Source organism: Astatotilapia calliptera, chromosome 18, assembly GCF_964374335.1.
Source record: "Astatotilapia calliptera chromosome 18, fAstCal68.1, whole genome shotgun sequence".
NCBI lineage: Eukaryota > Metazoa > Chordata > Actinopteri > Cichliformes > Cichlidae > Astatotilapia > Astatotilapia calliptera.
The window spans coordinates 23,430,610-23,456,566 of record NC_137439.1 but is presented as its reverse complement, the minus strand read 5'-3'; the positions used below and the strand labels follow the sequence as shown (position 1 = coordinate 23,456,566).

Here is a 25,957-nt window from a genome sequence, read left to right as displayed (position 1 = left end):
AAGGGATTAGTATTGCAAAAACGATAATTAGATTACTGTTACTTTCCCGTAGGAACGCTGCGTTACTGCGTTACTAAAACCGTGATTTTTTTGCGAGAATGTCTCATGGCAGTGATGTAAGCGAGTGCGACGTTCGTGACAACAGCTGTGTGCAGATCAACAATGGATAATATGTCGAGTGCGGGAGAGAGTATGAGCGTGCAGCGTTTAAAGCGTGGAAGTACTGACCTTACTTTGAGTTTGATTCCATAAAAAGTGACAAAAACATTAGTGTCCGTTGTGCGTGGGAAGAAAACTTGTTTTTAAAGCGAAAAAAACCCTAAACTTCCAAGCAAGCACCGAGTGCGCAACGACGGAAACTCTTTTAGAAACTCCCGGATTCTTCCACTGACCGCTGTGGCACACCTGCACCAGGGTAAACCTCCGCCTACGCCACTCCTGCTTTACAGGTGAAAATAGACCAACAGGACCGCTAGTCTTTGATGTTATTTATTTTCTGCTGTGTTTTACTTGCATCTATTTGAAAGAGTGAGTGTAAACACACACAAAAAATATTTTATGTGCTGGAATGTGCAGAAAATAAGTTTAAATGTTAAACAAATTTCTTCCAGTCAGTGAATGTTGCATATAATTAAATTTTTGCTTGATGCATGAAGTTAAAAGATTAAAACTGATAAAACAAGTTTTAAAAAGAGACGTTTCCATTTGATTACATTTTGTATGATGGATTATGTAGAAAAAGTAGAATTGAGCTGAAAGATCTATCGCTTTATCACCTATTCAGGTTGTAAATCGTGTTTTTAAAAAGTAACTAAGTAATTAATTACTTTTGAAAATAAGTAATCAGTAAAGTAACAGGATTACTTTTTTAGGGAAGTAATCAGTAATTAGTTACTGATTACTTTTTCAAGTAACTTGACCAACACTGTTTACAACACACAAGTATTGGCCATCTTCCTGATTTTCTACTTTTTTGGATATTTGTCACACTTTTTCTCTTGCCAGTCTGACCAGACTTGTTGAATCAAGAAATCACTTGATTTAGGCTAAACAACACATCATGTCACAATCTAAAGAAGCAGCTGAGAAACTAAGTAATTGACATCTATCAGTCTTTAAAGGGTTACAAAGTTAACTGGGACTCCAGTAAGAGACATAATCCATAGGTGAAGAAAACCTGGAACAATGGTGAAGCTTCTCAAGAGTGCCTGAACTACAGTACCAGTGCTCTTTGTCCAACAATAAGATTGGGATAAAATGGTATCCATGGGAGAGTACCAAGTTGGAAACCAATGCTGATCAAAAAGAACACAAAGGCTCATCAAAAAAACATCTTGATGATCTCCAAGACTTTGGGAAAAATCTCCTGTGGACTGACGAGACAAAAGTTGAACATTTTGGAAGCTAATGCTAAAAACTAATGCAGCATTTCAGGAAAGAACATCAAACTGATGTAGCGCCTCTACTCAGGACCAGTACACTCTCACTTCAAATAGAGACCCTAGACATCTTTCCAGGTTCAGGAGGAGGTTTTGTTTTGGAGACTCACAAAAGGAGTTGGCTTGGAAGTGAATAACTGGGACCTTTATTGCCTCAGTACCATTTATATACATATACAACACAATAACCCAAATTGCACACTAATAGTGCATTTTAAAGGTGAATACATGTAAAACAAAACAAAATAAAGACATTTAAATGGAAGATTTATACTGAACAGTATCAGAGCTCTTGGGAATGAATGAAACAGATTAAAGTGTTCCTGTTGTGAAGTTTGAATTGTCCAGTCTGAATTGTCCTTTAAAGTCGTTGAAAACCCAAACAGGTGTACTGTAGGGGAATTGTCAGTGTGCAAACCCTATTATCCGGGTAGGAAAAGTAGTGCATAGGGCTTATCTGTAATCCAGGGTTGCTTGAATCAGTTTCTCAGGCAAATCCCACAATCCGATCGCATGGCTGGCCACACCATTTCACGATCATCCAGGATCTCATTTGGGCTGTTCTCGCCGTCAGTGGTTCTCCAGAATTCTTCTAGTAGTTCAAAAAAACCAATCTACACAAACAGTGCAGAACAATCAATTTCTTTTCCCATTTTGTGTTCTTAACATGAGCTCATTAACTTCTTTTCCAAATGTATTAATCACAAATGGCATTCCCTTTAGCTTTACCAAGTTACAAGAGTTACAGTAACTTGTTTGTACCAGTATCAACAATTTTATCAAAATTACATCACAACAAAGAACATCAGCAGCTTAAACTGTAACGTAAACAGTCATAGCAATGAAAGCGACATTCATCCTTAAGGCTTACAAGCAAATGTAACTTAATTCAGTGCAAATACTATTAAACTTGAAATATGCTCATATCTATTAAGACATAACCATTCTAATATAAACAGAGCTATTGCTTCTACTTGAATACCTCCCCGATCGGAATATGGCTTCAGCGGGGTGGGGTGGCTAACAGCTATTAGCAGCTAGCATCGCATCTAGCATCGGCATCGTTTAGCTCAAAGCATTCAACACTTATAACACACTGTAAAGAACAACAGGAGAAGTGAAACAACACGCCAGATTCTCATAGCTCCCGATTGGTTTTTGTTCAAAGGTTTCTGAGCTGAATCGGCTAGTGAAATACATTATCTAACTTAACAGGTAGCTAACGAAAGCACGTGACTCACCGGGATTTTCAGACACAAATAACTTGACAGACGTTATTCCCTTTGTGGTCAGAGTTCGGGGCCTAATAAAAGAGTACCTTATTAGCATTTATACGTAAAACAATCTGGTCTCATTAACCGGGTTGCAGTATTGCATACCAAGATACTTTTTCCATGCGCTCCGACACGTACTTGACCGCCATCAGAGGGAAGATCTCACAGGAAGAGAGAGGTAATACTTCCTGCGCACTAGACGCAAGGTCGTCAGAACACAAGACTGCATCACAGCGCCCCCTTGTGACAATAACAGGCTATAGCCTTAGATTACAAAAAGGGATTTTGCAGCCCTGTATTTCACATGGGTTACACTGACATTTGATGGTAGTGTGGTGATGGTCGCTGTTACTGATGTAGACATGAATTCTGCTCAGTACCAGAAAATCCTGAAGGAGAATCTCTGGCCCATTGCTACAGGCCATTCGATCCCTATATAACCGTTGCAAGAGCTTGGTTCGCATTGCCGGCAATAAGTCGGACTCATTCCCGGTGGGTGATGGGCTCCGCCAGGGCTGCCCTTTGTCTCCAGTTCTGTTCATAATTTTTATGGACAGGATTTCTAGGCGCAGCCAAGTGGCGGAGGGCTTTCGCTTTGGTGGCCTCAGAATCTCATCTCTGATTTTTGCAGATGATGTGGTTCTGTTGGCTTCATTGGGTGAGGGCCTCCAGCTCGCACTGGAACGGTTCGCAGCCGAGTGTGAAGCAGCGGGAATGAGGATCAGCACCTCCAAATCTGAGGCCATGGTTCTCAGCCAGAAAAGGGTGGAGTGCCCACTCCGGGTCGGGGATGAGTTCCTGCCCCAAGTGGAGGAGTTCAAGTATCTCGGGGTCTTGTTCTCGAGTGATGGGAGAAGGGAGCCGGAGATCGACAGACGGATTGGGGCTGCAGCTGCAGTAATGCGGACGCTGCACCGGTCCGTCGTGGTGAAGAGGGAGCTGAGTGTAAAAGCAAAACTCTCAATTTACCGGTCGATCTACGTCCCTACCCTCACCTATGGCCACGAGCTGTGGGTAGTGACCGAAAGAACGAGATCGCGGATACAAGCGGCAGAAATGAGCTTCCTCCGAAGGGTGGCTGGCCTCTCCCTTAGAGATAGGGTGAGAAGTTCGGCCATCCGGGAGGGGCTCAGAGTAGAGCAGCTGCTGCTCCACATCGAAAGGAGCCAGCTGAGGTGGTTCGGGCATCTGACAAGGATGCCCCCTGGGCGCCTCCTGGGTGAGGTGTTCCAGGCATGTCCCACCGGGAGGAGGCCCCGGGGCAGACCCAGGACACGCTGGAGAGATTATATCTCTCGGCTGGCCTGGGAACGCCTTGGTATTCCCCCGGATAAGCTGGAGGAGGTGGCTGGGGAGAGGGAGGTCTGGGCCTCTTTGCTTAGGCTGCTGCCCCCGCGATCTGGCCCCGGACAAAGCGGATAAAGATGGATGGATGGATGGAGAATCTCTGGCCATCAGTTTGTGTCCTAAAGCTCAAGCACATTTGGGTTAAGCAGCAGGACAACGATCTGAAAAATACCAGCAAGCCCACCTCTGAGTATTTGAAAAAAAAAAAAGGTTTTGGAGGCATGACCTTAAACAGGCTGTTCACATTCAAAACCCCTCTATTGTGACTGAATTAAAACAATTCTGCAAAGACGAGTGGGCCAAAATTCCTCCAGAGTGATGCTTGAAATGCTCGGTTGCAGTGGTTGGTGCCAAGAGTGGCACAACCAGTTATTACATTTACTTTTTTAACACAGGGTTAGGTAGGTTTGCATAACCTTTGTTTTTTTCCTTGAATAAATGAGATTATACTTTGAAAACTGCATTTTGTATTTAGGTTATCTTAACCTAATATTACAATTTTGAGTATCTGAAACATTTAAGTGTAACTAATATGCAAAAATGGAAAAATCCTGGCTGTACAGAAGCTTTTTAGAATAAAGTTGGACAAAACATTATTACAACAGAAACACATGAATGGACAAGTTTTGATCAGTCATTTACATTAAGGTATCTTCCTATCTGTGATGTATTGAAAAAATAGGCATATAATACTTTGCTTTACAGCAAATAAATTATTTTTGTTTTCCATTTTTTGTTGTCTTTTTTTTTTTTCAAATGAACGGAAGGTGGTCCTCTTAAAGAAACTTATTTTTCTCTTTTTTCAATTACCTCATTCAAACCCATGTAAAATAATTCCTGCTTCTTAACCGTGCCTTCCATTGCTCCCTCATTTTCCATACAAATATACATGGCATTCAAGGAGGCGGTGAAAAGATGTCCACATGTAATGTGTTTTTGAGTGAGACAGAAATAAATGGTCTTTTTCAGTTACAATCTATTATCATGCATTTGAATCCTCAACAAGAGCCTGGCCCAGCGTGGTAGAAAATGTCACCTGTCACATTAGATGATAATTGTGCCAAGATGAAGGCAGTGGAGACAGTAGCCCTGCTAAGCTTTTCAGCTTGCAATGTGACTGCATTAGAAATGCACATGCAGGATGAAGGGTTTTGCAAATGGCTCCCCACATAGAAAATTAGATCCTCACTTCATGTGTTCACTTGGTTGGAAAGATTCATGCGCTGTATGTGTCTTGAAAAGAGAGGCTAGAAGGATAGCAATGTGTACAGTGTAGCATTTTTAGAGGCATATAGATGCATGTTGCCCTTTGAGCCAGCTGTGCAACGAATTCCCATGGTGCTCATGGTGACTGACTTCTGGTGGCAGATGACTATTAGTGTCTGTTTGTGTGTGCAGGATGGTGTAAATATTTCTTCAAATGAGGACATCATAAAAAGAGAAGATGTAACAACACAGCCTGCAGAGTAAAAAGATATCTTCATACATACAGTACTGTGCAAAAGACTTGAGCCAACCTTTACTTCTTCATAATTTTCTGGGAAATGGGAAATAGATGCAGTGATTAATCGAAACATGTGCAAACATGCATGGAAGTAAATGAGGCAAAAACAGTGCCAGACTTGTTGAAGGATATTCAAAGTTCTTCTACAGAAAACGCTATGAATGGAAGTAATTTCTTTCTTGTGTAAATGTAAATGTGTATATGCTATTGTGTAAATACTTATGCTATTGTGTACTTCACACACATGGAGAGATGCCAAACTGTCTTTCATTGTTCTTGTAACAGTGACAATAAAGAGCTATTCTGTTCTATTCTATTCTATTCTATTCTAAAGAGCCAGATGCATCTCTCAGCTCCTGTGTCAGATCTTTACTAACTTTCTGCCTGCCTGTTTCTTAAGAAAATTAATTTCAAAATCTTGTTCATCTGCTGTAGATAGTTTTTTGTTTCCATGTCTTTGTCAAGTTTCTTTGAATTTTTAAGGACACGCACAGAAATTCAATGACAAGTTGTCGGCTAATAGCTTTTATGGGAATCACCTTGTTGGTGCAAAAACACAATTTTATGCCAGTTAAACTGTTATCTTTGGCATTTTTCATAGATTCAACTAAAAAAATGAAAACAAATGATCTGTTTTTGAGACAGTCTTAGTAACAAAGTGCTGAAGATACAATTTAAAATTGTAGACGGAACATCGGTTCATCGCTTGCGTTAGGCATCTCTTTTGTCCTTGAATGATTCATAGGTCAGTGTGAAGTGGGCTTACCAAACATTTAGCCAAAAATGGTCAGGTGCAAGGACTGGACTGAAGATGAGTGAAAAAGGATTGGCATTCATAGAGAGTGTAAGGGTCAGGACGGACTGGAGCTGGTTCTGTTGTTTTTTCCCTTTTCTTTTTGTCTGTGAGCAGGTGTGCTTGGGCCGAGCTGCCCAGCTGAGGTGTTTCACTCAGCTGTGCCTGATCTCCCTCATGAAAGTGCTGTGCTTTTAGAAACAGAAATGCAGTATCTCGACAGATGCTTACTCTGGATGGCTTTACCCTGATCCCAAGAAACATTGTGAGGAATCATGGAGTCATTTTTGACCAGGATGTGTTCTTCAATACATGTACTGAACAAATATGTCGGACTGCTTTCTTCCATTAGTCCAATATCTTTGAATTTAGAAACATTCTCTCTCACAGTGATTCTGAAAAACTAGTTCATGTGTTTATTGCTTTTAGGCTGGGCTACTGTTATTCTTTATTATCCTAGAGTATTTCAAAGTAGAATGGGTTGCGGCAGATGGCGGCCCCTTCCTGAGCCTGGTTCTGCCGGTAGTTTCTTCCTGTTAAAAAGAAGTTTTTCCTTCCCACTGTCGCCAAAGCGCTTGCTCATATGATTGTTGGAGTTTTCTCTGTTTTCTTTGTATTATTGTAGGGTGTGTACCTTACAATGCAAAGCGCCTTAAAGCAACTGTTGTTTTCATGTGGTCTATATACAGTTTCGCCAAATCATTCTTGGTATCACCCTTCCTGGTAACATTAGATCACTCTAGTCTTTGCTCTAACGCCTCTGTTTCTAGTTCTAACCTTGTTTTTTCCTGTGATATTTCAGTCACCCTGCTCTCTCCTGATTCGTGGAATTGTATTTGACTTTCCAGAAGAACTTCACCCCTGCACTTTTCATACACCTGGCTTATCCACTCACCTGGCTGCCCTCCCTCCGCTGCCATCTTGTCTGTCCATCCTGCCCTCTTTCAGTAACCGGCCTCTCTCCTCTCATCAGTGTGACATGTAGGCGCATTTGTTTGTTCCTGTCATTTTATTTTGATACTCTTTGTTATTTCTAACTCTGGCTCTCTCTCTTTATCAGATCCCTCCTTGAAGTGAAGAGCTGTGTTTTTCCAGGTTTCACACTATTTTTATTCTAGAGAGGCATTACAGGGTTAAACTAAGAATCACACCCCAACTATACTTGCTATTAATTATTTATTTTGTGTAATATAATCATGGTCTATACTCTAGCTACCTCAGTCTACATATAATAGTCCCACTGGAGGTTCTTAACCTGATGTCTTTAGGTACTTAAGATATATTTAGCAGCACAGTTATGTCATAATGGTGAAGCTATACCATTCACCTTGTTAAGCTCCTCCTTGTGCAGGGGCAGGAAAGCACACAGTAGTTAGAGAGGTGCTTCCTCTTATCCACAGCTTAAGATAATTACACATTTCTTTTTCTTTTTCTTTTTTTTTACAGTGAAATGCAGACCGTTCCCTGTTAGATTAGTGTAGAGTTAACTCACAGCCTTGATGCATTTTCCTGCTGTTACCACTGAATTAGAGAGAATGACGCTGGTTGTTTTGGCCAAGAGAGACGTGTGTTTCTTCTGTGTTTACATTTGAAACCAGCAATAGAGGCTCCAACTACTCTACTACTACTGACCCAGTTAGGAAGTGAGATATGGAGATAGATCTCTTAGGGGAAAAGTTTGCTGTAATGGGTAACGGCTTTCTTTCTCAGCTCAAAATGAAAAGCGCTGAAATAGCTTCTTGTACAGCAAAATGCACACACACTGTTTTCACACTCTTAGTTCATGTTTAAGTCATGACATTGCACAGCTCTTTTGCTTACATCCATTAAGTTTTTGCAAATTCACTTCACCCTTGACTCCCATCCTTAGCAACAACCCTCTAAACTGCATCTGAAAAATGTCCCTTGCCATTTGTTTGGATTCATAAATGAAAACCCCAAAGTTACTGTGTTTATACAGTTGTGTTTTTTTAGTGTACAGCTAAGCCAAACCCCTGCAGAAAATGAGCAGTTGTTTACAGTAATGCACTGCAAGTCTTTATTTCATGAAAAAGAACAAAAAAGAAATTAAACAGTGGAGGTGGCAACGTGCAGAAAATACACCTTTTACTTGGCTAGTCTTAGGATATAATTGGCTGGCGGGGCATTCATTGTCAGCTGGTGACAATTTTAGAGCTTGATGATGCTTTTGAGTTGAGAAAGATAGGCATGTCCAGTTGATTGGACAAAAAAAATCCTAAAAAGCAGGTTTCAAAGCACTTAAAAGGAACTTCTCAAGACCATTTGTAATGTTTCAAATGTTTGCTTGGAATCGGTCTTTTTTTCAGACAATTGAATGTGCATAGTCTCTCTAATAAGACAATATAACATATAACAAACAGAAATTAACTCTTTCTTACTATGCCAGGTGAATTCACCTGCCCGGAGTTCTCAGCTGGATGTGGCATCAGCTTTCTCATAGAGAGCTGGCAAATAAAAGACAGACCAGCATGATTTTCACATGCACCTCTGTCAAGTACTGTCTAGATCATTTTTGTCCTCATACTACTTGCGTTCATTCCTTCGCCCTACAGCAACAAACCATATCTTCAAACTAAAAGTAGAGGCAAGAGAAAGCGTAATTAAGTTTGAGTATAAACTGTGCAAACATGTCCTCCCAAGTAATAAACACACACACATTACATTTTGTAGCTGAGTATATGGCGAGCCAGATAAGCACAATCAATGCTGGCTAATTATCCTTGTTGCTCTACGTGATTAGCTGTGCATCAGAGTGCCCTCCCTGCATTTATTTGTGTGATGTGCTTTTTTGATAGCTTAATACTGAACTGTTTCTGCATAAAGTGACCATCGGTGTTCTTCGTTATCCGTTGGGACTTGATGAAGGAGCCTTGGTGTATTTTTCTGCCTACTTGATGAAGTGTTTGTAGTTGCAGTGTTCACGCCTAAAAGCTGATACACATGCAAACAAAGTAATGAGTCTTCTGATGTGGATGATACAAAGCGTAATACTTATGATGTGTGCTAGGTTTTTTCCCCCCCAAGGCGTTAAACACCTTTGGAAAATGCCTTTTTCAAGGACAAGTGTCCATTTGCACTCATGTCATGCCCTCAAAATGGAACATGAAGATGATAAGGTCAAAAGACTCCCAGCAGACTGTCATGCTGTTTGTAGCCAAGGTCAACATTTCTCAGTCTTTGTGAGAATAAAACACAACGAGACAAGATGTGTTAAAAGTCTAATAGAGATGAATTGTGTGTAAACTGAACGAAATGATAGTTTTCATCTGTTTCTAGAAAGAGGGAGAGAGAAAAAACGAGAAGGAGAGGAAATCAGACAAATAAATCAGGGTCATCCCTCTCTTGCTCTCTTTGCTCGGGGTGATTCATGAGTTGAACACCTCAAAATGGGGCTCCATATTTAATAACCTTGAACGCCTTTCCCTTCTTCCCTCCCCTATCACATTAGCCCACATCCATTCCCTACAGTATAATGTTCACTGAATAACTGCTTTTACTGCTAGTTTGGGTATGATACAGTGTAGGAGGCGGAGAAGGTTAGACCAGGAGGCCAGGATGAGGCATGCAGGAGGAACTCTCTCATGAATTATGGATAGAAGCAAAGGTTCTGTGTAAGACTTGAATATGAATGGCCTCCCCTGCAGTCACCTGGTTAGATCAGCGCTCATACTTACACCTCAGGGAGGTGCTTTGAATGTTAACTCTCTCTTTCTAGTAGGAGGTCATTACACCTATTCTGATAACTTATTATAGGTTACTTGCTGTGGAAGACTACTCCTAGGTGCTGTTAAGTGTTCTGGAGAAAAAATGGCACTTGCAACTGATATTTTAATATATCAGAGCATATCCTGCATTGAACTGCTGAAGCAGAGCAGGTTGTGAATGTTTTTTTTTTTATATTTTTGTCCAGTGGTTCTGGTTAAAAAATAATGGTTTACAATATCAAACTTGTCTTCTGTCTTTAAAACTCAGAAATTCGGTACATAAAACATGGATGCAGCTTCCAGGTCAGAAAAATTAAATGAGTGTGGAACTGCCTTAAAACTGCATGTTATACGAAGGTAAATAGCCTGTATTTATATAGCGCTTTACTAGTCCCTAAGGACTCCAAAGCGCTTTACATATCCAGTCATCCACCCATTCACACACACTGGTGATGGCAAGCTACATTGTAGCCACAGCCACCCTGGGGCACACTGACAGAGGCGAGGCTGCCGGACACTGGCGCTGTTGGAGCCAAGTCCAGGCCAATATTTTACTCAGTTACATCATGCCATATTTAAGTATTTCAGAATCAGAATCAGAATCAGAAAGGGGTTTATTGCCAAATGTTGAGCAGGTTTACAACATTAGGAAATTGCTGCGGTGCTTCAGTGCAAACATAGTGTCATAAATAGCACTTAAATAGTGTCATAAATAGCACTTAAATAGACATGAAAAAATAAAAGTAGGGATAAGAATTAAAAGTGCTACGTAGAAAGATATGTGCATGAGCTATACATGAGATATATACATGAGAATAAGAATTAAGAGTGCTACGTAGAAAGATATATACATGAGTGCAGGTGGTGATCAGTGCCAAACATGAAATGATGCAGTGACACAGCGTAGGGTCATGTGTTAGTGGTGGGAACAGTCATATGGTTATTGTTCATGTGTCCAACAGCAGAGGGGAAGAAACTGTTCTTGTGGCGAGAGGTTCTGGTGCGAATGGACCGGAGCCTCCTGCCTGAGGGGAGCAGGTCAAACAGACTGTGTCCAGGGTGAGAAGGGTCAGCTGAGATCCGAGCTGCACGCCGCAATGTCCTGGAGGTGTACAGGTCCTGCAGAGATGGGAGTCTGCAGCCAATCACCTTCTCAGCAGAGCGCACAACACGCTGCAGTCTCTGTTTGTCCCTGATAGTGGCTCCAGCGTACCACACGGTGATGGAGGAGGTGAGGATGGACTCGATGATTGCAGTGTAGAACTGCATCATCGTCCGTGTTGGCAGGTTGAATTTCTTCAGCTGCCTCAGGAAGTACATCCTCTGCTGGGCTTTCTTGATGACGGAGGTGATGGTGGGCTCCCACTTCAGGTCCTGGGTGATGGTGGTACCCAGGAAGCGGAATGAGTCCACAGAGGTGATGGGGGTGTCAGTCAGGATGATGGGGGGGAGTGGGGCTGTGTGCTTCCTGAAGTCCACAATAATCTCCACTGTCTTCTGGGCATTCAGCACCAGGTTGTTGTGGCTGCACCAGGACAAAAGACGTTCAACCTCCCTCCTGTAGGCAGACTCATCCCCGTCAGCGATGAGCCCAATAACGGTGGTGTCATCTGCAAACTTGATTAGCTTGACAGACTGGTGGGTGGAGGTGCAGCAGTTGGTGTAGTAGTCATGTAGTAGTCATTTGTCATGATCTTTAAGTTTTTATTATAATCTTGATCATTTTATATTATAATGTAATATGCTGTGCTCCATAAATTAATCCTGCTTTGTTAGTCTGTTGTTGTTGTAAAGTGTTGGTAGATGTCGTAAAGGGGGTGTGTATTTGGCCCGCATGCGGAGGGGTGTGGGTAAAAGGTTAGGTAAGCAAGCAGGACGTGGAGCAACAGTTTTCTGACCGTCGCCGTTTTAATGTCATTTTTTGTTGTAACACAAAGGGAATATAAACGGAGCTCCCACCAGAGGCATTTGTTTTGTACCTTTCGATTTGTAAGGAAAATAAATGTTTTGCCCCTTTTTTCCTTCGCCTTGTTTTTTGCTACCGGAAGGCATCCAAGAGACTTAACAAGAGCACGAGTCAGAAACTTTACGTTCTGCAGAAGCGGCAAAGAAGGACCGAAGGTTGCCGCTATAATAGTCAGAAAACTGCTCCGAAAGTGAGAGGATTACGCACGTGTCACCGGCGCACAGAGTTAATCGGCCCGCGGCGCGGCAAGGGAAAACTGGAAAACGGGACGTGAAAGAGGATGCGCTTCAGTCTTCCCGTGTTTCTGGATCCTTTCGGCAGTAAGAAAACCCCGCATCTGAAAAGTAAGAGGCTGTGCCTGCTTTACGGTTTGTGAAAATTCCTGTATGGTTAAATGGTACATGGCCTGTGTAAAGGATTAATTGCATTGAAAGGTTTATGGCAGCGCAATTAATATGGAGCAGCAGGAAAAAAGAGTTTCCAAGCCAACCTTTAAAGCACAAGAGGAAAAGCTTCAGCATCTTAAAGTGACAAGGAAAACCAAGTTGGGTTATCTTACTAGAAAGATAAAAGAGATTGAGGAGCTTATGGAAGATGACGGCAATTTTGAGGAAGTGTCTGTTAAATTAGCCACTGACTTCTCAAAAATATATATTGAGTTTTGTGAAAACAACGATGCAGTTAAAAATCACTTGACTGAGTCGGAACTTCTTCATGATCAGACACAGTGGTATGAGCCAAAGGCTAGCTATTTGAGAAGTTTTGTGGAGGAAGTCGAGAGATGGTTAAAAGGAGTGGAAATGCAAGCAGTTGAAGCAAGAATGGTTGATGCTGAAGTTGAGCCTGCAGACAGTGCTTCAGCAATATCGTCCAGACGCAGTAAAGCACATCGAAGCAGTCGAACCTCTTCTGTTGTGTCTTCGACCACATATTCTGCCAGGCTAAAGATTGAGGCAGAGAGGGCTGCTCTGGTAGCGCGTGCTGAGGCATTAAAGCAAAAGATGGAGATTGACAGACAAGAAGCTGTTCTTAAGGCAAAAAGGGAGGAATGGGAGTTGCAAACAGCTATTGCTGCAGCTAACGCAAAGCTTGAGGTGCTGACTGTGAAGGAGCCAGCCCATAACACTTCTGCTGACTTGGTCAACAAAATGGCTACCTGCCAAAGATCTCCGGGCCAAAGTATTGGGGCCAGTTTTGGTTTGGTTCAGCCAGAACATGAAGATGTCGGTCGAAGATGTGAGTCAGAGGTAATGCAGGGCTCAGAAAGGAGTAGCAGGCTTCCTCGTCCATTGAATAAGAAGGATAATAGCCAGTCTATTACTAGTCAAGGCAGGATGACTGATGTTAAAGACTTGTTGAATGTCATGAAGCGACAAAACGAGATTACAGAGCTCCTAGTAAAACAACAGAAAGCATCCACTCTCCCTCCTTTGGATGTTCCAGTATTCAGTGGGGATCCACTGGAGTTTGGGTTTTTTATGAAAGCGTTCGAGCATGGGATTGAGAAAAGGACAGACAGCAATAGAGATAGGTTGCGCTTCCTGGAGCAGTTCACCCAAGGGAGACCCAAGGTTCTTGTTCGTAGCTGTTCGCACAAGTATCCTGACAGGGGCTACGCTGAAGCTAAGAGGCTTCTGCGCAAGCATTTCGGGGATGAATATACTATTGCCTCAGCCTACATTGAAAGAGCTCTAAAATGGCCTGTAATTAAGCCAGAGGATGGTGATGCACTGATGGAGTTTGCTATGTTCCTCACTAGTTGCTGTAACACAGTAGACAGCATGGAGTACATTGAGGAGATGGATAGCCCTACTAATATGAGAACAGTTATCTCCAAGCTTCCTTTTAAATTAAGGGAAAGGTGGAGGGGTTTTGCCTGTGACATTCAAGAACGTACAGCAATGAGAGCTAGATTCGCTGATCTGGTCAGTTTTGTAGAGAAGCAGGCAAAGATCGCTTCTCACCCATTGTTTGGTAACATTCAGGACACCACTTTGTCTAGAGACAAGGGCAAAGCAAAAGTGTGCAAAGAGAATGCTCTGAAATTCAAGGAGAGGGAAAGCATCTTTGCTACTAATACGGCACCTGTGTCAAACAGTCCAGAGCAGACAAAGAGGGAAAGGGAAAATGTAGGCTCTACAGGTGGAAGACAGTGTCTTTTCTGTCATAAGGGAGGACATAACCTCAGTACCTGCAGACTCCTCAAGCAAAAGCCTCACAGAGAAAGGCTTGATTTCCTCAAATCAAAGAGCTTGTGTTTTGGTTGCCTGTCACAGGGGCATCTGAGCAAAGGCTGTCAGCAAAGACACACGTGTGAGACTTGTTCTCAGAAACATCCCACAATTCTGCATAGGGAGCAGTACTCTTCTCCTGATAGTGACAGTAAAAGTATCAGAGAACCAGCAGCAAGTTTTTCTCCAGCAGCAGGCAGTGAAACATGCGGTTGTACTGGGGCTGGCGAAGCAGTCTGTGCACTTTCAATTGTGCCTGTGAAGGTCAGATGTTCAAGGAGCAACACAACAGTTGAATCATACGCGTTCTTAGACCCAGGAAGCACTGGAACCTTTTGTACAGATGAGCTGATGAGGGATTTACAGGTCACAGGAAAAAGGTCCAACATTCTGCTCCGCACCATGGGAAAGGAAGCGACAATCAGTACTCATGTCGTTAAGGGTCTCGAGGTCAGTGGTTTGGATGAGGATAACTTTTTGAAGATTCCCCAGGTTTTCACACAGGCAGAGATTCCAGTAACAAAGGAGAACATTCCACAACAAAGCGATGTGGACAGATGGCCTTATTTGAAGGAGGTTCAGCTCAAGCAGATTGATGGAAATATTGGTATGTTAATAGGCACGAATGTACCAAAGGCGCTTGAGCCCTGGAAGGTTATCAACAGTGAGGGCAACGGCCCATATGCTGTAAAAACTGCACTAGGCTGGACGATTAATGGACCTCTGCTAAGAGAAGAGGGTATTGCTCAAGGAGCTGTTGAGTGGCCACCGGTGATGGTGAACAGGATATCGGTGACAAAGCTAGAGGAGCTCTCACAGCAGCAAATGAGGTATGATTTCCCTGAGCATGAGTTATCTGAGAAAATGGAAATGTCGGCCAGAGACAGACAATTTATGGAGTCTGTGTCACTGTCAGTGAAGCAGGTTCATGGTCACTACAACATTGGCCTTCCTTTAAAGAACAAGGGGGCTGCATTTCCAAACAACCGTGTTGTGGCGGTACAAAGAGCAGAAGGCCTGAAACGGAGGCTGTTAAGAGACAGTGAGTTTCATCAAGAGTACACAAAGTTTATGACAGAGACACTGGAAAGGGGCTATGCCGAAGAAGTTCCTGTGGCAGAAACTTGTAAAAGTGGTAGCAGAATATGGTATCTCCCACATCATGGGGTCTACCACCCAACCAAGCACAAGTTGAGAGTGGTATTTGACTGTGCATCCACGTATCAAGGCATGTCACTGAACTCACAGCTGTTGCAGGGGCCAGACTTAACCAATTCCCTCATAGGTGTTTTGATGAGGTTCAGGCAGGAACCAGTTGCCTTCATGTCTGATATTGAAGGCATGTTTCATCAAGTCAGGGTTCCCGCTGAAGATGCTGATCTGTTGAGATTCTTGTGGTGGCCACAGGGAGATCTTGATAAAGGCCTCAAGGAATACAGAATGGTAGTTCACTTGTTCGGCACAACTTCTTCACCAAGCTGTGCATGCTACGCGCTGCAAAGGTGTGCTGAGGACAATCAGGCGAGGTTCAATCATATTGCAGCGAACACTGTTCTGAGGAACTTTTATGTGGATGATTGCCTGAAGTCTGTCAGCACTGAAGAGCAGGCAATCTCACTGATTCGGGACCTCAGGACTTTGTGCACTGCAGGAGGTTTCAAGCTCACTAAGTGGATTTCCAACAGCAGAGCGGTGCTTGCATCTATACCTGAGGATGACAGGGCTAAAGAAGTCAAGGAGCTCGATCTTGAAATGGACTGCCTCCCTATTGAAAGAGCTTTAGGGGTTCAGTGGTGCGTGGAGTCTGACACGCTGAGATTCAGAGTTCTGGTTGAGAGCAAACCACTCACAAGGAGAGGACTGCTTTCAATGGTAAGCACTATATATGACCCACTTGGAATTTTATCCCCTCTGATCTTGCCAGTGAAGCACATCCTGCAAGAGCTAAGCAGAACAAAGCATGCATGGGATGATTTCATGCCAGAAGCTCTGTCTATGCAGTGGCAACAATGGGTCGGCAGTTTGCACCACTTAGCTAGGTTTGAAGTAGACAGATGTGTGAGACCAGTCAACCTTGGCAAGATCTCTTCAGCTCGACTTCATCACTTTGCCGACGCAAGTGAAAGGGGGTATGGCATAGCCACATACCTGGTTTCAAAAAACAATCTGAACCAGCCCCATAGTGCTTTCATTATTGGTAAAGCCAGGGTTACACCATTGAAGCCAGTGACCATACCACGGCTCGAGCTTACTGCTGCAGTGGTGGCAGCAAAGATGGACAGGATGGTAAGAGCCGAACTGGAGTTGGAGTTGGAGGAGTCTGTCTTTTGGACGGACAGCACGTCGGTGATTAAGTACCTCAAGAATGAAACAGCGAGGTTTCGTACGTTTGTTGCCAATCGAGTTGCTGCCATCAAGGATAGATCAGCTGTCTCTCAGTGGAGATATGTGAACACCTCGGCCAATCCTGCAGACTTTGCTTCCAGAGGGCTCAGTGTTGGTGCCTTTCTCAAGGCAAAGACATGGATCACGGGTCCAGATTTCATTTTGAAACCAGAAATGGAGTGGCCAGAAATGCCAGACAGTGTATGCCAGCCAATCTGTAACGACCCAGAAGTCAAAGAAGCATCGGTATATGCTCTTGTGGTTGAAGAAGCTGCAGACGCCACCTCTCAGCTCATTCATCATTACTCAAGCTGGCGTCGGGTTAAAAGAGCCGTTGCATGGGTCTTGAGATTAAAAGGTGTGCTGAAGCTTCTTGCTCAAAAGAGGAAGGATTTAAAAGCGAATCTCTATGATGGAAGGTTGGAGCAGGAGAAGCAAATGACACATTTCAAGGCTAACCTTCCCATCTTGCCACTTTCTGTGAGTGACATGGCTGAGGCAGAAGTGGAGATCGTGCGCTTCAGTCAAGGGCAGCGGTTTGGCGAAGAGATTGCCAAGCTGCAACAAGGAAAGACAGTGTCAAAGGATAGCCCTCTTTGTCAGTTGTCGCCAGTTGTACAGGATGGCATTCTGAGAGTGGGTGGCAGATTGAGCAGATCTAGCATGCAAGAGGAGTTAGAACACCCTGCAAACTTGGCTAAGGATCAGCATATAGCCACTCTCATTCTCAGATCTACTCACGAGGATCTTGGGCATTGTGGCAGGAATCATGTCCTATCAAAGGTACGGCAGAAGTACAGGATACTAAGATCTCATGCTGCTGTCCGGAAGATTTTGTCCCGGTGCGTCGCCTGCAGACGGCATCATGGGAAAGCGGCAAGTCAGATCATGGCAGATCTTCCTACTGAAAGGCTCACGCCCGATGAGCCACCGTTCACAAGTGTCGGTGTGGACTACTTTGGTCCCTTCGAAATCAAAAGGGGTAGGACCATGATCACAAGGTATGGCGTGGTTTTTACCTGCTTGACAGTGAGGGCTGTGCATATTGAGCTGGCAAATTCGTTGGACACGGACTCTTGTATTCATGCCTTGCGGAGGTTCATTGCTAGGAGGGGACAGGTTCAGTTGATGCGTTCTGATAATGGAACAAACTTTGTAAGTGCAGAGAGGGAGCTGCGGGAAGCAGTGCGTGCTTTGGATAATGCAAAGATTCAAGAAGCCTTGTTGGTTAAAGGCATCACATGGATATTCAACCCCCCAGCTGCCTCACATTTTGGAGGAGTTTGGGAGCGGCAGATACGGTCCATACGCAAAGTGCTCAGCTCCGTTGTGGAGCAGCAGATCCTTGATGAGGAGGGTCTGCACACACTGCTGTGTGAGGTAGAGGCGATTATCAATAGCCGTCCTATCTCAAGAGTCTCTACCGATCCGAACGACCTGGAGGCCTTGACGCCAAACCATTTGCTTTTGATGAAAGCCAAAACTCCGCTACCTCCTGGAGTATTCAGCAGGAGCGACTTGTACTCGAGGCGTAGATGGCGTCAAGTCCAGTACTTGGCAGATTTGTTTTGGACACGGTGGATCAAGGAGTATCTGCCAGACTTGCAAAGGCGACAAAAGTCGGCCCAGCCACAAAGAAATATCAGTCAAGGTGATATTGTCCTCATCGTGGATGATTCCGCTCCAAGAAATTCATGGCTAATGGGTCGAGTGATTCAGACGTTTGAGGATGCCAAAGGTCGGGTTCGTCAAGCCAAGGTGAAGACCAGCAAAAACATTCTCCTACGACCTGTGGCGAAGCTTTGTGTGCTGCTAGAGTGTGATATGTAGCGCCCCTTCTACATATTACTCAAGAGACAGCGGTAAAGGCTGGTCTCCTACGGTGAGTCATGTGCTTGAACCTCTGACTCCATTCCCTAATCTCCCCAACATACACACATACACGCATCCGCGAAGACATGTTCCAGCTTAAGAAGAGTTCCTGCTGTAACAAGACAAACGAAGTTTCTGTTGGAATAAGGACATTAATGTGCCATATGAGCAGTTCAAGTACTTTGTATATTTGCCTGTTCGTTATCTGGAAGGTTTGATTTGTTGTTCTGAACAATATATTAGTGTATGTATAAGAGTAATTGTTTTGTGGCTCACAAGCACAATTAGGGGCCAGGATGTTGGAGCCAAGTCCAGGCCAATATTTTACTCAGTTACATCATGCCATATTTAAGTATTTGTCATGATCTTTAAGTTTTTATTATAATCTTGATCATTTTATGTTATAATGTAATATGCTGTGCTCCATAAATTAATCCTGCTTTGTTAGTCTGTTGTTGTTGTAAAGTGTTGGTAGATGTCGAAAAGGGGGTGTGTATTTGGCCCGCATGCGGAGGGGTGTGGGTAAAAGGTTAGGTAAGCAAGCAGGACGTGGAGCAACAGTTTTCTGACCGTCGCCGTTTTAATGTCATTTTTTGTTGTAACACAAAGGGAATATAAACGGAGCTCCCACCAGAGGCATTTGTTTTGTACCTTTCGATTTGTAAGGAAAATAAATGTTTTGCCCCTTTTTTCCTTCGCCTCGTTTTTTGCTACCGGAAGGCATCCAAGAGACTTAACAAAAGCACGAGTCAGAAACTTTACGTTCTGCAGAAGCGGCAAAGAAGGACCGAAGGTTGCCGCTATAATAGGCGCCACCGGGCCCTCTGACCACCACCAGTAGGCAACGGGTGAAGGGTCTTGCCCAAGGACACAACGACCGAGACTGTCCGAGCCGGGACTCGAACCGGCAACCTTCCGATTACAAGGCGAACTCCCAACTCTTGAGCCACAATCGTCCCAGAAGGCCACCAGATGGCCACCAGATGGCGATGGCTGTAGTTGTGGACTCATTGAACTCTACAGGAAAACGGCTTTCTGACTTGACCTATCCAAACACTTTCCTGCTGAGTTTATGGTCTCAGACAATCGTTTTTCATTTTATATTGAATAAGAAATCAAGTCTTTTTTTGTAGGTCTTGCATATATGATGTTGTGGTATGAAATGTCACAGCCATTGGCCAGTGAGAATAAAGTTTCATACCACAGTTTTCTTTTTTTCCAAACCAAGATGGAAAAGGAAATTCTCATCTCAAGGCTGTAAGAGGCTTTAGGTACTTCGGATGATGTCAGCTGTAACTACGTCCATTTATTATACCGTCTGTGGTTGTTTTTCTTTGTTGCTGTGTTTTTAGTTGTGTTTCAGGAGCTCAGAGTTGGCTCACTTTCAGAAACTTTTCTTCACTCTCAAACCGATGACTTCACTTACTTTTGGGTAATGAACAGTTTCTGTTTTCAAAAATTAGACTCATATATCACAAAAACATGAAGCAGCAAGCGGATCCCCCTATCTTAGTAAATACACATGCACACACACACACAGGCAGGCACACACGCGCACAGATTCAGACACAGGGATTAGGTTTTTTTGGTCAGAAGCCACTGATTACAATATGTTTATTGCTCTACAAGCCAACTGCAGAGCTCTTATCAAACACACACACAAACACACACGCACACACACAAACAGAGTTTTTTTGCACTGCTTGTGAACTGCAGAGTTCTTATTAAAAATTGATCTTCAAGCTGTTGTGTGTCGCTGCTTCGCTGAGGAATTCATTACCGCCTTGCAATGCACCGCTGTAGCTCGCGCGCACGCGTGCACATACAGACACACGTGGAAGGCGCGCACAGTGCAGACGCTCAGCGTGCCCACGAGCAATCTCGACCTGCCGAGTAAAGCAACACTCTTTCATTTAGAATATTTGCGATGCAAACAAACAAATGCTCCATTGGGAGAGGGGGTGAGACAGGCTGAAGGAAAATGATGAAGACAGACAGACCAAAACAGACACAGGATGAGGAGAGGAAGAAGCAAACAGGCATCGAGATGGTGTGAGGTTGATGAAGAGGAAGACGCGATGACAGGGACACAGCCAGCGAGGAATGGGAAAGAGCAAAACACTTTCCTCATCAGATTGTTCTTTGATGGCAGCTGTTTTAAAGGGAAGTTTGCCTGTGTGTGATGGTATACACGCCTCTCTCTGCATTTCACCCCCTCCTCCCGATTCTTCTGTGGCTTCTCCTTCTCTTACCGCTCTTTCATCTTCTCAAACCCACTACTTTGACAAATCATTCCTCCATCTTTTTTCATCATTTTCTTCTCTCCATCCTTCTCCCCATCTCAGTCCGCTCTCTGTCTCTGCTATAACAACTTCTACTCTCTTCACCTCGCTCATCTGTTGCTTAAACCTTCTCTCCTTTCCCCCCCTCTTCAGAACTGTAAATGTGAACAAACAAGGCGTGAGCAGTAGAAATTGAATTCTGGTTGGATGATTTGCTCGATTTTTACCCACTGTTCTTGTGTATTAACTAAAATGATCCTGATTGAAATTCAGCACCATGCCCTGCAACCTGCCAAGTGTCCCTGAAAACCTTGTTCAGAGTGGAGTGCAGATGAAGACACACATACATACACACGCGCACAGACACACACATCGAGATAAGGGAAACAGAGACAACGATGAGAGGGACCAATCGGTTTTTCTGCCTGTCTATTCTCCTGCCTGTGTGTCTGTCTATCTCCTTTGGTCATAATGACCTCTCCACATGATCAGTGCACCTCAAAGAATAGCTATTCACCTTCTCCTGGCACTGTCATTTTCTTTCTGGCTGCCACTTCTAAGTCACTCCCTTTTTTCTGTAAATCTCACTCTGCTGTAACGATTTCATCTAGTTTCTGTTTTCTGTCTTATTTTATGTCTGAGTTACTGGTTGGCCATATTACATCTCAGAATCTCTGTAATTTTCTTCTATCTCTTTAATTTCACACGCTGCTCTACCAGTCTGTAGCCATCTTGTAATATATACACACACACAAAAGAGTGAAAAGAATCCTTTACATGTAAAGTTAGGTCTATGTGTTTTTGGATGATGACACAGTTTTGTAATTTTGTTTCTGTACACCACCAGAGTTGATTTTAAATCAAGCACTCAAGATGTGATTAAAGCTTTAGTTCATGGGATATTCAAAGTATTTTAATATGTGTTTAGGAATGACAGACATTTATATACACACTTCCCCATTTTCAATGTTTAAAAAATAATTGGGCAGCAATTTTATGACCCGGTGTGACCTGGCCTGTTTTATTTTGTGGCAAATTAAGGGAAACAAAAGATCTGGAAATGACTCCAAGTGTTAAACTTGCTTTTCGTATCTTTTCACGGGCAGGCAGTATGAGGCCCAAAGACTGAAAAACTCAAATAAACATATCAGCAAGATAGCAAAATCTTTTGGAGTGGACATATCTACAATGTGGTACATTCTTAAGAAGAATAAATGCACTGGCCAGATCAACAACACCAAAAGGCCTGAAAGTGGAAATAAAATTCTTTCCTTGGTTAAGATTAATCCCTTCACTACGGAGCCCCGCAGGGGACATGGGAGAAAAAAAAATTAAGACGGACTTTTGCGAGATCTCGCAAAACTATCTCGGGATCTCGCAAAAGTTTTGCGACCTCCCTCCTGCTTGGTGGTTGCTGCTTTAGGCTTTGTTTGTAAGCAGGCATGAGGAAGATGGCAGCATGGTCCGATTTTCCAAATGCCGGCAGGGGCTGAGCCTTGTAACAGTTCTTGAACGGGGTGTAGCAGTGGTCTAATGTCCTAGTGCCCCGGGTGGGGCAGTTGATGTGCTGGTGAAGGTTGTGAAATGTCCGTTTGAGATTCACTCTGTTAAAATCTCCCATAACAATGAGTGCGGCATCTTGGTGAAGTGTTTGTTGATGTGTGAGAGCCTCATGTAGCTCACATAAGGCAGTGTCCGAGTCCGCGTGAGGCGGAATGTAAACAGTGCAGGCAATGACCGCAGTGAATTCCCGAGGGAGATAGAAAGGGCGACATTTAACGATCAAAAGCTCCAGATTGGGCGAGCAAGAGCGTGTGAGTGGGGAGATGTTTGTGCTGTCGCACCATCTGTTGTTCACCATCAAACACACTCCACCACCTCTTTTCTTCCCCGACTCCATTGTCCTGTCCATGCGGTAAACCGAAAAGAACCCCGTCGGCTGCACGGCGTGGTCTGGTATCGCTGGGTTCAGCCAAGTCTCGGTGAAGCAGAGGAGGTTGCAGTCCCGAATGTCTCTCTGGAACTTGATTCTGGCTCTGAGGTCATCAAGCTTGTTCTCGATGGATTGAACATTGGCTAGCAGGATACTGGGCATGGGTGCGCGGTGTGCGCGAGCCCTTAGCCTGTTCTTGATGCCGGCTCTTTTTCCTCGAGGCCGTCGCTTAGTGTCGCGTCCTTTGTTCTCTCTCAGGATCTCCTTTGGCCAGGTTGGGTCCGGAGTTAAACATGGTGAAATGTGCGTGTATTGTAGACCAATAGAAACCAAAGTGTCTCTACTGTAGCGGATTTGTGTGTTTTGCATGATGCCCATGCAAGATTATGGCAGACATAGCAAAAAGTGACGAAAAACTGCAAAAAGTGGAGAAGTTGGGGCAGAGCATCCAGCACGGCAGCCGACCTCACCGGCGCCATTTTGATATCACCTTTATCAGTGGAAACCCTCAAGAACAAGAAGGCCAGATTGTACGTACTTTGTCAGAAAACATCTAACAGAGCCTGAAGAGTTTTGAAAATATCAAACTAAACCAAGATGAACTTGTACCAGAATGACAGGCAGAGAAAAGTATGAGAAATGAAACAGCTCATGAAACGAAGTGCAACACGTCATCTGTCAGCCACTATGGAAGCAGTGTTGCGATATAGGTATGTATAGCTGCCAGTGGAACTGGGTCACTAGTGTTTATTGATGTGATTCCTGAATGAAGTAGCAGGATGAAGTGCACAGGGTTATACTCACTGCTCAGATTCAGACAAACTAATGGTGCAAATGGTTAATGAGTCAAAGCAACCCAACAGTTTCTGAAGGCAAAGTAATGGGATGAATCACCTGGTGTCAGCTCAATAGATCAAGCTTTTCTGTTACTGAAGACAAAGATCCACAAACATACCAGAAGCTGAACATGTTTGCAGTAAAGCCCTCATGGCTTCTACATTTCAGGAGGTCATTGACTGTAAAAGTTAATTCCATTATTTAAAAACAACCCTTATATTTAAAATAATGATCGTTTGTCCAATTGTTAATAAAATTAACTGTGGGTGATGTAGAGAAACAAAAAAACAAAAACAATAAAACTATTGTCTCCAGAAAGTAAATTTAAGAAAATTAGAGTTTTTATTTGGCACGTGCTTTCTGGCTCTTTAAGAGAATCAATGTATTATTTCCTTAAATACTGGAAAGCAAACAAAACTGCACAAGAAGACAAAAACAAGTGATGCCACCAAAGTTCTCATAGTGTCATTGTATTGTGATTTATGATGAAAAACGTCTGTTCCTCCAACATGAGACAATTTACAGAGCTACTCAAATTTGAATTTTCTCTTTTATATGAATGATTAAATTGTTTGAATCCACCAACAGTTTATGAACCCCATTAAGGAGTACTTGACTTTCTCTTATCTAAGAAAACGAAGTCATGTACTGAGCGTGTATCTGACCAAAGATAACAAAATCTGACACCAACAACGTGGAGTTGTTTCTTTAATAAGTGTGTTGTTGATTTTGAGTATGCAAGCACACCGACCCACACGTTTTATTTTTTTCATAGTATTAAGTCATTTATAGAAATTCTAGGCTAAAGCAACAAGTGCAAAGCTGGGCTCCCCCTGAACTGCCCTGATTGTAAAAAAAAAGATTGCAATTGTACCTTGCACAGCAGCGACCGAGCCTCAGCTCTCAGATCTCCTTTTGCTCCTTTGCTTTGTGAATTTATTTAGTACAAGATAAGCAAAAATAATCTCAATCACAAGCATATTCATAGTCTTGTTGGATTTTCACAGCATGCTTTTGATTTTGAGCTGATTAGGAGATTATGAAATGGATGTTGAAGCTCTTTGGTATGTTTTATTACTACACATTGATCTTTAGTGCTGGCTGCATGCTGCATTAGAGCCGCTGCTTATCTACAAGCCCAAGGGCGTGGGAAAATCTACCAAGTCAACCTCCAGCTGATTTACAGTTATGGAAGTCAAACAGCATCAGAGCTTCTCTGAGTGCAGTTCAGTGATGTTTAACACTGCAGTACCAGCATGAAGTGTACACATGTGAATTACGAAGATGGATGGTTAATAGCACGTTGGCCACAGCATAAAAAAACACCTGGATGATACGAGGTAGTTCTACTCATGCTTGATTTTACAAGATATGGGCACCATGTGGACACAGGACCATGGGTCCTTTGGTGTCTGACAACAGGAAACTGGCAGACAGTGGATTATTTGGATTATTTGGGGCAGTGAATTATTTGGCTTGCTGGGTCAGGCCATCGTGGTTTGGATGCTCAGTCATATTTGAGTATTGGGAATTTCGAGGTTGAGTCTTAGGCTCTTTGTCATTTTTCTTGGGTTGATCCAATAGTTTTCACAGGATGGCAGAGTGAATTGTCCTGCTGGGGTGTCTGCTTCTATAACGTATAAAAGAATGCCTGTCTTCCCAACAAACATTGCATTGTAATCCGATTATCCATTTGATTCACTTCAACCTGCAGCGTAATACATCTGCGTGAGGTTTACAAAGTTTCACCTGCTATGACCACATCCTCATTTAGGTTTGACAGCATTTCTAGTAGATAATGGCAGATGGCTTGAGCATTAATTAAGGCTCCGGTTTGCGGAAGCCCTCACAGGGGACTGGATTTGGCTCCCCATGGACTAATGAGAGGTGAATGAATTGAAAAAGGGAGGGAGGGTGGGGCTCGAAAATAAGAGCAAACAGTTTTTAATGCAGGGGTGCCATATATAGGCAGGGAACCAGAAGGTGGTGTGTATGAGGTGTGGTCCTGCTCCTGAAATTCAGGTAAATTATCTCAAAAGATAGGAAGCCTCGCCCAATAAAACCCAGTAAAACCGAAACACAGTCCTAAGTTTTCAAGAAAGAATCACCAGCCACAAAAACTTGAAATTCTTATCTTCTTCTCCTATCTATCGCCAGGATTTTTGCTTAGCCACCTTGCCCAAAATAACTTTGGTATGCAAGCTTTACGGGGATGAATATCCTCAAATTTTGGAGCAGTCAGCTCATAAATATTCCACACTCTCACCGATTTTAATTTCACAGAGAGCAAGTGCCATTTAGAGTTTTTGTGCACAGATGAAGGAACACATTTCGAATGTTTTGGAGACTTGCGTTCTTCAGTAAACAAA

General features: G+C 43.3%; 1 long non-coding RNA gene across 1 annotated transcript; it reads right to left on the bottom strand.

Moving 5' to 3' along the window:
* Positions 1-1,751: 1,751 nt before the first annotated feature.
* On the bottom strand, positions 1,752-2,949 carry LOC145421999 (uncharacterized). The gene is made up of 3 exons (XR_013903365.1): positions 2,819-2,949; positions 2,681-2,742; positions 1,752-2,053 (listed from the first exon to the last, which is right to left on the bottom strand). It is a non-coding gene; the product is annotated as an uncharacterized LOC145421999 (long non-coding RNA).
* Between the last annotated feature and the right edge of the window lie 23,008 nt (positions 2,950-25,957).